The sequence below is a fragment of the Patagioenas fasciata genome, chromosome 1 (genome assembly GCF_037038585.1).
Source record: "Patagioenas fasciata isolate bPatFas1 chromosome 1, bPatFas1.hap1, whole genome shotgun sequence".
NCBI classification, from domain to species: Eukaryota; Metazoa; Chordata; class Aves; order Columbiformes; family Columbidae; genus Patagioenas; species Patagioenas fasciata.
Window position 1 is genome coordinate 62,394,554 of NC_092520.1, and position 14,692 is coordinate 62,409,245.

General features: G+C 39.5%; 1 long non-coding RNA gene across 1 annotated transcript; it reads left to right on the forward strand.

Moving 5' to 3' along the window:
- Positions 1 to 465: 465 nt before the first annotated feature.
- LOC139826994 (uncharacterized) lies at positions 466 to 8,341 on the forward strand. The gene is made up of 3 exons (XR_011737165.1): positions 466 to 556; positions 5,694 to 5,846; positions 8,090 to 8,341. It is a non-coding gene; the product is annotated as an uncharacterized lncRNA (long non-coding RNA).
- The last annotated feature ends 6,351 nt before the right edge of the window (positions 8,342 to 14,692 follow it).

Here is a 14,692-nt window from a genome sequence, read left to right on the forward strand (position 1 = left end):
GGGAGCGCGCTCCTCCGCTGGGTTGCGCGCGTTTCCCGTCTCGCGTGGTAATCAGTGCTGTTGTTCACCCTCCCCGGGGGCAATCCCGGGAGAGGGGGAGTGGGGGGCGGTACCAGCTCCTGCCCCGCTCCCGCCCCACTGATGCGAAGATTACGCGCTGGGGTTGAGATGCGTCAGCGCGTCGCAATCAGCAGGATTTTCTTCCTGGAACATCTTTTGTTGTTGTTGTTGTTGTTGTTGCTTTGGGTTGCGGGTTTTATTTTGGTTTGGGATTTTTTTACTTTTTTTTTTTTTTCACATTCCCGCCTCGTCGGCGGCCACGGAGAAGGCGCAGCGCCCCCTGCAATCGCGGGGGGAGCCCCGGGGTTCCCCCCAAACCTTCCCCCCTTCCCCCCCGCTCCACTCCTAGTGGCCACAGGGGCGGGCGCGGCGCCCGTGCGTGCTGCCCCCTGCCGGTGCGCGCTGGACCCCGAGCGGCGGGAAAGGGACACGGAGGCGCTGGGAGCCGGGGAAGCAAAAGCTCCCGCCCACGTTTAGGGGCTCTTCCGAGAGGCGGGTATCAACTGATAGTTATTAAATCATGTTGGTTTTTTCTCGGTTTGGTTTGGTTTGGTTTTTTGGGGGTGGAAATACTGCCTTTCATTCCTTCTGGAGTCATCAGGAATCTAAAAAAAAGCCTGATAGAATTTAACAAATACTGGTTTACGATAAAAAGGGTTCATGAATCAGTAGAGCCAACTATTTTCAAACAATAGTGTAAGCCTCACTTGCTTATGAGAAGAACATGTGAATATCGAAGAATCATTGAAAACAATGCTCATTTTATTATTTTTATTTTATTTTTTTAAGGCGCTTTTGTAAGGTACCTTTCTGACCTGCCTGGACAGCCAAGATCTAGGGTCTTTCAGGGTATTTCTTTCCCAGAAGAGACCAAAGATACAATTCAATATTTCTTTGATTCAATATTTACAGGAAATTTGCAAAGGCCTATTTGTCCAAACGCAGTGGGACTCCATCAGAAGCGGGGTTTTTGTGATCTGCTTTCACCCACTCTTGTTTCTTTCCAGGTAGCAATCTGTTTGAAAATCTATTCATTTATTTCTTTCCCTAGGCAGGTTACTCCAGCCTCTCGTTCGGTTTTTTTCTTACTGCTCTTGGAAGCTGTTTCCCAGCAAAACAATCCCAGGCATTCAGCTTTTCCCTCTGCCCTACAATTCCTTTGGCTATTTGTCTTTGTTTCAGATGGCCTTTGCATCTGCTTTAGGTAGTAACCCTTTTTCCTCTAGCCTTTTTTTTCTTTTAAACTTTAGGAGGGAGCTTAACTTCCTCTGTCATTTATCTTGACATCAGGATGATTTTGCTAACAGCAGGGGTAATACAGTCCTGGAGTAGACAGTCAAGGGATTTTTATAGAGTCCGCATCACTGGAGCATTTTAAGCTGCGCAAATATTTATTGGGAATAACACAAGTACAGTTGTCCTGACTCAGGGCAGTGTGATAGTCTAGATGATCTCATGTTTACTTCCAGTACTGTTTTATTGAATTTCTATGATATATAAACCTTATAAATAGCCCCAGGATTATTACTGCTGGAAGGTGGGGAAAAAAAAAAAAAGTCTTTTTTTTTGGTCTTTTTCTGGCTGTTTATTTGATTGTGTAAAATAAAGACGATAGAATTACAATCATGAATTGTCACTTAATGTTTGCGATAAGCTACTGGTGGAATTCTTACTCATGCAGAACATTTGGTGGCCTATGTTGTGCAGGCACAAGACCACCGGGAAGATAAAGAGACAGTTGGGGAAACAGAGTCTCTACAGAGGAAAATCTCATCTGTTCTTCTCCAGTGTAGCCCTTCAGTGGAAGTTTTATGTGAATAAAATGAGGAAGGCTTACCCTCGGAACAGCCTGGCTGCTTTCAAGGAGAATTATCATCTGTCTGCATTATTTAGACAGCGTCTGGGAAACTCACTGGAGCCTCAGGCTCCCATTGTGCTAGACATTGTGTAGATGAGTAATTAATGGTGGGCCTCCTTCTGTTTTGTTTAATGTATATATTGTACATACACAATGAATTGAGGAAGGTTGCCGACGTGGGGAGCCAAGTGGGAGAAAGGCGATTCTGCAGTCGGGTGATCGGTGTGTCTGACAGGTGGCGGCTTAAGCTCGCCCGTGGCCTGACTGATGGGCACTGCAGGCATGCTCAGCATTTAAAGGGCCGAAAAACATCAACCTTCCATGTTTTGTTGGGCTCACGTGAATGGGGGAAAGGCACAAAAGGCACCACGTGTGCTGAAGGAAAAGGTGGAAGTTTCTTTTTCAATATATATTTTTTGGAAGTGTGTTTTTTTCAGACACACAGCTGAGATGCAACTATTGATTTCAGGAATGCTAAACATGACAACAAAGCGACTACAAAGCTGTTGGCACTAGAAATTTATGCAGTTTGGTATGCCTACAGGAGAGGTTGAATGAAACCTCCCAGTTGGTGGGCATCATGGCTCAAACACCACAGGATCTGCCACTGATGGCTGTGTTGTGGGGCAGAAAAAGGAGGAGTGGGTATTTGCAAGATCCTTGTTGTAGCAAACAATACCATGGTTTGAGGCAATTTATGTGTCTAAATAATAATAATAACTTGCTAAAAAAATTACTGTCAAGTAATTCCCACAAAAGGGGAAAAAAAAGATTCATGCATGTTCTGCTGGTTGCTCATGGATGCAAAACAAAATGGTCACTTAATGTTAATAAAATATTCATGTGAACATTGCATTTTCATTACTGAAGTGGGAGACCACAGAATCGAATACAAGTGAAGAGTGTGCTTTCAGTTAAACTGCTGATTAAGCAAAGAAACAGCGTTTGTAACAGGAGAGAATGAGGTAATCATGGCAAATGAACATGTTTTTAATTTCATCTTTTACATTTAATCAGACAAGAAGGAAATGTTTCTGGGTGCCTAACTTTATTCCTACATGCTTCTGTTTTTTATGATCTCATCTTTCAGTTCTGTTCTTCACTTTGTCTTTATTTTCTTCCCAGTGTCTTTATTGATATGCAACAAAGAAGATTTCAAATATTTTCCCCAAGACCCTCAGGGAATGTGAAATGTCCCTTGGATTGCTCCTTAGTCTATTCAGATCATCTAACAAGAAGAGGTAGACTGTGTGTTGGAAGTTCAGGATGCATCTTCTTTCTGTGACATGATGGGAAATCTAACTGGTTTTGGCTAGGGACTTGCTGGCTTTTAAAATCTTTCAAGGCTATAGAAGTAGATTTTTTTAGAGGTGTATAACTCCAAACACAGATGTTGCAAGAGTTGCTGTCATCTCTCAAAAGCAGCTGTCATGGAAGTGGATGGGTGAGCTAAGATTCAGACCACCACCTTATAGTGACCAAACAAAAGCAAACCGTTTCTTCACCTGGACTTCTCTGATGACCTGGAAGAAGCCCCAGAAACGAAGCTTTCTAGGGGTGTCTTTTTCTTACACCATCCAGTGAGCTGAAAGGACCTTTCATTTTTGGTAGAAAGCATTCTGAGTTTGTTTGCTAACCAAAACTTCTTGTGTCTTAACTAACTTGGACCTGGTGAAAAATCCCTGGGCTGCACCATAGTTTGGTCCTTGGTTTACCTTTCCCAGTTGATATATCTGCCCAACAGTTTCCCCTAAAACAATTTCCCGAGATGGTCTGCTTCTTTGTGACAAAATTACCTTCTTTGCTTTGTTTAGAAAGGTGTAAGCACAATGAATGTGCTAAACATGTAAGTGTATTGCAATGGTATAAATTGCACAGATGCAATTTATTGATTGTGGAAAGATCAGATAGTTTTAAAGTCAATGGTTGGCTGTCAAGTTGTTAATTGAACATTTGCTGAAAAATGCCAGTGGGTAAGTGATCTAGATATTCGTGCAGGATAATCAAGTTTTAAAACTACAGTTGTCTGCCACCCTCCTGTGTTGGCTGTATTTAAAGAAATACCAACAAGTTAAAAATCACACTCCCCAAAATGTTCACACTCAGGTTTTTTTACATTACCAATCCTTTAGCCTGATAATATTGAAATAATTTTACAACCTAATTTCATTGCGTGTTGCTTTTTCACTTTCAGTTGGGGAAAAAGAAAGTCGGTTGTTCCATTTCTTACTTTTGGAGGCTGTCTGTGATTAATTTTGATTTGCTCTTCCACGTGCAGGTTCAACTTTGTAACCATGCTGCACATACACATCAAATTAACATATTACTTTAAACAAGTATCTTGTTTCCAGTTGGATTTTGAGGATTTAAAACAATCTTAAAATCTTACATCTTACGAACAGTTCCCTCCTGAGTTGTTTCAGTAAGACTCGGGAACACGCAACAATTGATGAGGCTCCCTTCTTTTTGAAAACAAACCCACAGAACTGACAATATTTTGCCTCCAGTTCATTAGTTTCAGTAAATTAAATTCTGTCCCTCATTATAAACAGCTCAAGAGAATACACTTTCTTAATACTGTATAGACTACTTGTATTTGACATATATGCAGCAGCTATACTCTGTATTTCCAGAAGAGAAGTCTATAGAAAAATTATAACAGTCCACAAGGCCTATTTTTTCTCAAGTAGCACATTCCATTGTATTGATTTTCTTGGATACATTTTAAGGCTTAACAAGTAACTTAAGAATATATATTCACAATTCAAGTTGTATTTGTTATAGCAGCATGGATTTTAAATCAAACTATAGAGATTTCAGTGATCTGATGTCCTCTGCAGCACAAACAACTTGTGATTGAACTAGATTATAATATTTGAGTCTTCCTATGCAGGTCTCAAGTGACCATTAAGTTATATCCATAAGTGATGGGATAAGTGAAGAGATGCTCTAAACTCAGCTGAATTGAATCTGCCTGTATATTTGGTGAGGTGGTCGTCATCTCAGCTAACAACAGCTGTCTAAAAATTGGATGACTAATGCATTTTAGCCCCTAGAGTTCCTCTGAAAGTGATGAAAAGAGAGTTATTAATCCTTCCTTCAGGTAGATCTGAAGCCTAATAGTGACTTTATTCACAATATAGTGAACCTGGGTTTATATTCCTGTTGATACTGGAGGAGGTGATATGTAGCTGTATGATGTAGGTGTTGATTTGTACAATTGCAACTAGTGATTCATTTTTTTTACAAAGAGTTAAGACATTGATTTTGCACTGGGAAGTTTATGCCCAGCCAGACACCATCCACTCACCTCCATGCCAATTAGGGCATCTTTAGAGCTTCTGTGGAAGCATAAAACCCTAATGCCAGCATGGACTCAGTATTATGTGTTAAAATAAACATTGAAGTTATGTTTAATGTCTATTGTGTTCATTCATGTGCAGCTCTGGTATTAATGATCGCAAAACGATGGCCTAAAACAGGTGTGACAAGGAGATAACTGCACCTCTCCGTCTGCTGTAAGGGAACTCTGTAGAACTAGCTCACACCTCCTCTTTTTTAGATGGCTAAGATGAATATATGCATTCGATTGCTTGGGTGTTACGGGGAAAAACCCTGATGATTTTGCTGTAAATAGAAAACTGGGAGATGTGTGTACCTTGAAGTTGCTCATTGCTGTCTGAGTGCTGCGTGGCAGCTGTGGGAAGCCAGCAAGGGAAGCCTGGGAGGGGAACAAAATTGAGGCATTTCAGTTTTTTGCTCTCCCTTCTCACAGATGGTCTGTTCGTGATGGTAGAGGAAGAAGGAAGACACCAGCAGCTGGGTCATTGTTTTAGAAAGAGCAGAATTACAAGCTATTTAGAAGGGGGATTAAAAACAGAAGCCCAGAGTATCCTTCATATGGTGCTGAAGATGCTGAGGGGCAGAGGTACCAGTGCTTTATTTATAATCTATACATTTTATCCCTTTTCATCTATATTGATCAGCACATTCCATAAAAATGTCAGTGATTGTTAGATTAGGTTAATTTATTTGTTTTGACTCCTGCAGTCTCCCAGATCTGATACCAGTTCTGCCCCACATTTGCCTCTCAGTTCCCAGTCTGCCCAGCCTCCTGCACTAACCATGATATTTGTACACTTGCTCCTGCCGGGCACTTCTCTCCATTTGGCCCACACTTCACAGATTTTTGCTGCAGGCTCTTCTGCTCCGTGAACTGATGTACTTGATGCACCAATTGACAAATCCCTTGTCTTACTGATCAGATACAGGATCATATGTCACATCAGAGAGTAAAGGCTGCAGGTAGTGAGTCACCAAAGATACTTCGCACCCTTAGGTTTGTGTGGTATCTGCTGGTGTTCCAGGGCGGTGTGAGGGTTGTTGCTGCCTCACAACATGACCTGATGCACCAGTCCGGTTCCCCATTGCGTTATCAGCCATTACTACTGTCTAATCCACAGGCACTGAGTAATACCAACAGATATGCGCCTCCCCACTTACTTCTCTTCAGCTTCACCCCTGCTTCACTAAAGCAGCCTGCCTAACCCTAGCAGCTTAGCAAACCCCAGGCAGTTTCTTCACACTTAAGGTTTGGCTCCATACAGAAATTAAACACTGAGTGGCCCCTTTTCCTGCCCCCTGTTTTCCATCTGAAACCCTAGCCTTGGAGACTGGAGAAGAACAAGAGGTCAGGGTGCTGGGGCTGGCTGCATGCGGTCTGCTGGAGCTTATCAGGTCAGCGTCAAACTGCTTTTGTATATACTTTCTCCTTTCCAAACTCTAAGAGTGTGGTGAGACCTATGGAGTTTCTGTACCATCTTTTAAAGCATTCCAGGAAGCAAAAAAAAAATCAACAAGAAGAGTGGAAAATTAGTGTTCATTTCTCTGATGCTCCTGGAGAAGAGAGACCGGAGGAAGAGGGTGGGAATTGGGGAAAGGAGTGGAGCTATGGCTCTGTCTTCCTATGCCAATGACTGCTCTGGAGGGGACTGTCTCACCTCTTACACAGCAAATCCTTGGGTATCAGGAGACAGAAGAATAAGCAGGACACTGTCAGGACAGGGTTCCCCATTAAACATCTCAAAAATTTCAGCACTGTCTCAAGCTTCTTGATTCACTCTTGAGACTTGTTTTGCACTTACTAAAATAAAAAAAAAACCCAAACAAAAACAAAAGCACCACAAGAACTAGCAAAGTTGTGCAATCTTATTTACAAATAATGTAGCCAAAGTCTTGTTTCCCTAAACACAGTGAGGAAAGACTCCCTGCTGTTCTTCTGCGCCTTATTTATGCAGATGTACATAACCTCTGCTAGCCATTTCTCCATCCACTGTGTTTGTGATACATTCCAGAGAAATTGCTCTGTTTGTGTAGTCCAAAACAGAGTAATGTGTGTTTGTAGGGTTGTAGCTTTCGTTGTTTCTGCCTTTCTCTATGGAAAGCTTAATTTGTTCTGACCACCATACCCATTTCTGACTTCTTCCAGAGTAAAACTGTGGATCACATTAACCAACTTAATGCTATTTTACACTAAAAAAATTGACCATCAACCCTTATCTTCCAATTTTTTTAGAGCCATTGCACTCCTCAGTCCTGCGAGTGTAATCTATATGTCCTTCTCCCAAAATAGATAACCTTTAATTGGCAATATTAATATCCATACTGTTTCTGCTTAGCTAGAAAGTCATCTAGATCACATGCTGTTTGTAATCTGCCCTCATAACTTCTCTCCTTCTTTTGTCATGTGTATTACTAGAAATATTACTATATTAATTTACATTTTTTTAGCGTTTTTTTCTGATGCCGTATGTAAAAACATTGAATAACAGTGTCTCAGACAAGAAAGGATCTCTGTAGCACCACACTGACAATACTTTGTAAGTTTTACAATTATACATTTAATTTCTAAGTTTAGTCTCATTTAATATATGTTCTTTTGGGTTTGTTCTGGTGCTAATATTTTAATCAGGGTGTCACATGGTATCAATGCGTAATAGGAGTCTGAAAGACTTTGTTTTGTCAACATAGTTACCTTTATTAAACAAATCAAATAATCAAAATTCTTATCTCGTAAAAGTACTATGCAGTTTGTTTAACTTAACCTGTTTTGCATAAAGTCATGTTGACTGGCAGTAATTGTTACAATTTTTTTTATTTCCTTATGGACAGGGTGGACATTCTTGTGGACATTCTTTTACATGGAACCAAGGTCAAGTTAATTCATCTACAGTTACCCTGGTCATCCCGTTTACGCTGTTGAAATATCAACACAGATTTTTCCAGGCATCTTGGACTTCTCCAATATGCCGAAGCTTTTTGCCAATGAGGAGCAACACAAGATTCTTTTTAAAGGCTTTAAATCAAGGTATCAGGTCCTGCCAATTAAAAAAAATCATGGGTGCTCTTTACCATCCATTAAGGGCATGGCAAAATAGGTGATACTTCAGCAGTGCAGTCTGTTTTCCTTTCTAAATGCAAAACATAAATAATCAATGAATGTTTTTTCTTTTCCACAGTTAGCAATGGAACTGTGTCATCACTAGGATTTCTATTGTCCTGAATAAAACAAAGACAAGTTCGTATTGTCTTTATCCCTACATTTTCATAGATATATTTAGTTTGTATACTCATAAACTGCATTTATTAATGTATAAAATTTATTAACTGATATGACTGTTGGCTTTCAGTCTTTAACTACCGTTATTGTCTATAATTGTCTTTTAAACATTCTATTAGCGTGTATATACACATATATGCATATACACACTAATATACTGAGGTACTGCTTTATGCACTAATAATACACATACTAATCAGCACTGAATTCTGCATGCATATCTTTAAATCACTGCTGTGTACTTCTTGGCAAGTGTTAGTTTTAAGTTCAGTGAGCAATCGCTTTCGTGAGTGAGAATGAAGGATAATGCAGTATTATAACATTTTCCTTTGTGATAGAAATTTATAAGTTTTAGAGGATCTAGGGCATTGTAGGGAATGTGAGCTTTTGTGCATATCATTGTATTAGAAGCCTTTTTATAGAGGAAATGTTTCTTTCTTTATAGATATTTGTTCTTGGTCACAAAAGTTACATGGGGTGGAAATCATCCCACCTTACTTGATAACATAGTTATCCACATCTAAGCTAGTGATTCCCTGAGGTGACCATGCCTCTGTCCATAGAGAAAAGCAGACATTTCAGAGCTCAGTGAATCTGACCTAGTTTAGATGTCTACATTAGGATGGTGTAAATCATGGTTCAAAGTGCTTTTTCCTCTCTTTTTTTTTTTTTTTTTTCCTTTTCACAGACAATAAGAGGAGCCCAGGGTGATTAGTCCTGATCCAGTACTTTGCACTGCAGAATTCTACATCTGGCCACCCATACTGCATTTTTCTTTCCTGACTGAAAATAAATAGTTGGTTATATAAGGAGGAAAAGAAGCAGCTGAGCCTCTGAATCTTCAAGATACAAAAATTATTTAAAACCATTCATTTTCTTTACCGAAAGTGCAAGCTGGACTATGATTCTACAAGGGCTTTTTAAAATTACTTTTAGTTAAATTTGATGAAAGAACTTAAAGTTCTTACCAGCTTTACATGGAAGTAATGATTATAAGTAGATATTTAGGGTTACTGTATGTCAAATGCATCAGACTAAATAAATCAAGACAGCATTCTCTAATTCAGGTAACTATTAACTAAATTAATCTCTTTTTGCTGTATCTAGAAGTTATTTTTTATTTTTACTACACTTGAAAATGTTAATCTTTTAAGTTCTTAAGTATTTAAAATGTGTTCAAAACACGGATTTGATTCCTTCTACAGTAAAACCATAATGGCATAGATGATCCATAAGAGAGCTACCTGAAGGGATACATTACAGCTGATTTCAAATAACTTGTCTTAACTTATCAGTCAATTTGGCAAATATTTCAATAGCTGACTTGGTGCAAATAGCCAGCTGGGTACACAGATTGCTTCAAAAAGATTTCAGCTAGTGGGTGAAGAATTTCTTTTGCATTTGAGAATTCTGCTCTAGTGACGAAGATACAGGAAATCCTCAAAAGAAATTGGTTTTTGCAACACAGGTTTTTAAATTCACTCCTGAGCTTAGGGAAATACTTTTGATAATCATTAAGGCAGCTATTAAGCCTGTAATTTGAACAAAGAGTATTCTTCTTGGATCATCAAGCAGGAGACCTCCAGAAATAACAATACATTACAAAAAATGTTTAAGTGAAATTCCAGTGTTAGGAAATAGCTTTCCTGTTGATGATATTTGCTTGTCTGCTCTAGGTATTGGAAAATATTTCAAATGAAATATTATTTCAGGCATTTGCAATATTGACCAGTTTCCCTCTTATGCACGCTATGCCAACAAAACCTGTGGACGAGCCAAAACTTTCTCACTATGTGTCATCATAAATAGGAAATCATGGCATATGGGCCTTTAAATGAATACCACAGAGGCTTAACCATGTTCTTATTGTGAATGTATGTCTAACAACCAAGGACTTGAAGCAAGCAACAAGTCTTAAAACAGGTATCACATTACCAACTATGCAGCTGTGCCAAGTTCTTGAGTACCTCTGATAGCTTTTGAAGCATAAAGCATTATGCCAAGGGCTGCCCACCTGTCTGAGTGGTGTAGGCCCCAAAAGTGATTGAATTTGTTGATGCACTTATAAAGTATGAAATTCTTTTGTTTGTACAGCTAGCTGCTGACTCCTGATTCTCTTGGTATTGGCTGTACTTACACTTGGAGCCCTCGTGCTAATCTGGTTATAATCATGCTGCCTCTTCTAATGAGTGTAGCAACAACTAGTACATTTAAGGATTAATTCATGGCCATGTCTTATAAAGACATATTCCTTTATATGTAATATACAGCATTTCTGCCATAACAGTTGCTTTGTCAAAGGTTACAAGATACATATGCATCACTATTTTACACACAGTCTTCAAGACTTTTGCACACGTATTTGGCCTCCAGGATTAGCTGGAGTGTTCCTACCTTCTATAGTTAGGAGCATCTAAGAGTTATTATGTGCATCATGGTATCTGATCACTTTTGGTTCCTTGACTCAAATAACATGTTTCTAACTGAGCTGACTGTAGGTAGATTTCACCACAAATTCACAGCAGTCCTTGAATGTCTCCTGGTGGATAGCAAGATGCCCATCCATCTCTGACTCTATAACATGTGACCGCCATACTAATATCATCTTCTTTGAATAGCTGCTGTCTAACAACACCATTGGTTTATGCAAGTTGACACTGAATTTTCTTTCCTGAAGAACCCACAGTAGAAGTAAAACACTTAACTTTGGAGTTGAACACTAAAAAGAGCCTCCATGTACAAGACCTTAGTCCTACTTCTTGTAAATGTAAAATAACCCTCAGATGAAATCTGCTGAACAGCCCTTTGTCATTGTTGTCTTTCCCATTCTACCACTTACCTCAGAGTCATACATATCCAAGGTGGCAACTCTGTGTGGCCTAACAAGGAGAAGGCAAGTTTATTGGAACAGCAGATACAGGATAGACAAATGCTAGAATACATTTTCTGGCTTGTTTTCACTATGCCTTCAGCTTTGGACTGAGTTGTTACAAAATAAATCACCCAATTCTGAATACGCAAATATTTTAATACCTACAGAGATTCTAAGCCTTTTTTTTTTTAATCTTTGGTGACTGCAGAATTCTGTTTGTTTAACAGAGGACTTTATACTGGCCTATGAGTATTAGAAAGAAATCTTCAGGCAAAAGATAGTACTCTATTTTGTAATGGATATTGCACAATTAAGGAAACGGCAAAATTTTATTATTCTTGGCAGAGTGGCTATTTCTTGGGCATGACTACCTGGTCTTTAATTTACCTTTCCCACCCATGCCACATCACAGCAACCACAGCAACAGGTGCTGACACTGGGTGTACCACCTGTCCAATCTACGAAGGAAGGAAACAAAATCAAGGGATGGCATGTTTACTGATTTTGTGTACACAACACAAGTGATAAAAAAGGTGGAGAAATGGAAAGAATGTTAAATTTAGCATGACTGAGAGGAGAGTAGAGAAAAATTATTATGAACCTACAGAAACAGCTTTTGCAGGAGGCAAAGTGCAGGTAGATCTAAATATGCTTTTTTTTCAAAGACAAAACCCACACTCTGTCAGCCTTTCTTTAACAACATATCTACTGAGGTAGCACCTTTTAACAACAGTTTGCAGGTACAAGTTTGTCCTTCCACATTCCACGTTGCAAAGCAACAAGTAAAATGTGCATAGTGTGAGCTCCCGTGAGCTCATTCATCTGCCCAAAGGGATAGTGTATTTCTACAGTTCCACAGAGTATTTTCCCCTGCTGTCTTGCCCTAACTTGTATCTTCTGAAATGTTTTTTTGTAATGTTACTTGATTATATAAAAAGCTTTGCAGAATTCAGTAAGTTCCATGAGTATGATATATTAAAATCCTTCATGTACATGAGTTTCCCTACTCCTGCCCTAAGAGGGCATCAGTTTTTTTCACAAATCTGCTCTCATTTCACATTTGAATTGTAGGGCATCCCTGACTATTGTCTTCCTGATCAGATGGAGGAGTGCATCATCAGTACTCTTTTTACTACTCAAAATGTCTCAGTGTTTCTCTGTTTGCTGTGAAAGAATCTGCATAACACAGAGGAAATAACTCTCACGCGAGGCAGATTTTGCCAATCAAGCATCTGTTTTTGGAGTATCGTTAATGCACAGTCTAGAATCACCCTACTTGGTTGGGTATAAATGAGCCTTTTTTTAGTTAAGCATCCAGTGAAAGGCTTCACGAACAGGGGAAGCATGGGCATATGGGTCTGTTAAATCTTTTGGAGAGACAGGAGTAATCATAGTACTATTGTTTTCTATATTTGCCCTTAAAAAAAAATAGCATTAAATAGCCTAGAGTTTCTAAAAATGTAGGTTTCTTGGACCTACCCATCACATCATTCTAATATTAGGAAGTCTCCCATGGTGATCATCTGTCTTTGCTACATCCTAGAAAAATGCTGCCTCCTGTTAGGTACAATTTGAAGTGAGAAGAGCCTTATAGGTCACGTTAATGGCCTAAATACAATTAGCTACCTTCAAATACTTAAACACATAAAAAAATGCCTGTGCTTTGCCAACCCACATAAGCCAGACAGCTTTTTAATTGTTGCACATAGCTGCTTCACAATAATCCTGACCGTTTTTCCTCTTCAGAAATGGTTACCAAATGAGAACAGCGAGCCTTCAGATGAAAATGAATGAGTATATTTCACCACGCCAAGAGAAATTTTTCTGACATGTTCCATTCTTACAGTTGCGGGGCAATTTCTCCATTTAAGGCTCTTGAAAGTTAATATTCCCAAACCCTGCTGAAATTACTGGGTGTCCCTGTTCTGCATCACTGCAGGGTCTCACCATTTCATGCATTAGTTTAATCAGTTGTCTCTGCTCAGCTTCAGTTCAGCACATGTCCTTGTCCCTAAAGGTATGAGAACAGCACTAGGAACCTCTCAATGGTCTTCAGTGCTTCCTGCCTGATGCCCAACAGTCCTTTGAAAGCAGAGCTCACTTCGAACTTTGTGATGAAAGGAGAGAAATTGTGGTAAATACTCCACTGCCTTCTGGTGGGATCTTTCACAATGAGCAGCATGGAAAAGAAGAAAAAATAGAGAAGCAAAGCAATAAACCGTGGAATCCTCCAAGAATGCAAAGCAGCAGTGTTGCAACAGCTGTGTAGACATAGTGATTCCAGAGTACTGTGTAGACATGATTATTCCAAATGCAAATTGCATCACCAAGGATAACGAAACACTCTGGACATACTGCTCCCTGATTCAGAGGACTTGTCGTAGATACAGATGTCCACAGTGAATTTCAGTTGTGTGTAGAATTCAGGTGTCTTTGATAAGCTTTGTGCTGTGTGGAGGGTAGACTACATCATTGCTTCTGAGATAACACAAAAGCAGATTATAAAGACTAAGTCTTTGCTGCTAAAAAGTATATTTTTTTTTGCATAAAAATCACAAAAATGTCAGATATATCGAACTGAAAACACAGCCAAGTGCTGGATACTTCAATTTTACCACAAGATTAGTTCATCAAGGTCAGCCCTGTTCTCTTGCCTGGGACTGACCTTGGAAAATTCACCTCCGTACAAAATTAAAGCACCTTATCCTGACCATGTTTTTAGCATAGGAGAGCTGACGCATGTTGGTTTCTCTGAAGCTGAAAAAAAAAAGTAGTTAATCCTTTTCGCAGTAAAGTCCAAACCAATAGAATCATCTCCATTAGGGTATCTCTGCAAAACCATGTGTTACCTATGTTCTTCTGTCTGCTCACTATTGCATAAGAACACGATTAGTAACCATGATACAGACACAGCATTGCATTAGTGTGGATGGTGGTAGCTTTAGGCAGGACCAGTCTTGAGAATGGCATAGTATAAAATAAGGTAGATATGAATTTAAACAGACATAGGAATTGGTGTAACAAGTGCCCTTGGCAGCTGTACAAACAGCCAGTGAGGTGCTTAGTCTTGCGTCCTTTTTATACTGGTAAAAGCCCAAGGGGAAACCCACTTCTCATGGCACAAAAGTGGTACAGCTTATTTTGCACTCTTGCACTGGTGTGTGTTTCATAGGTAAAGCACTTTTCTTGCTCATACAGACTCTCCCTGTTTTAAGAGGGCTTGCTGGGACGTCTGTTCTGACAAATCTTTCCTGGCATGGATTTGGCCCTAACTTTGTACCAG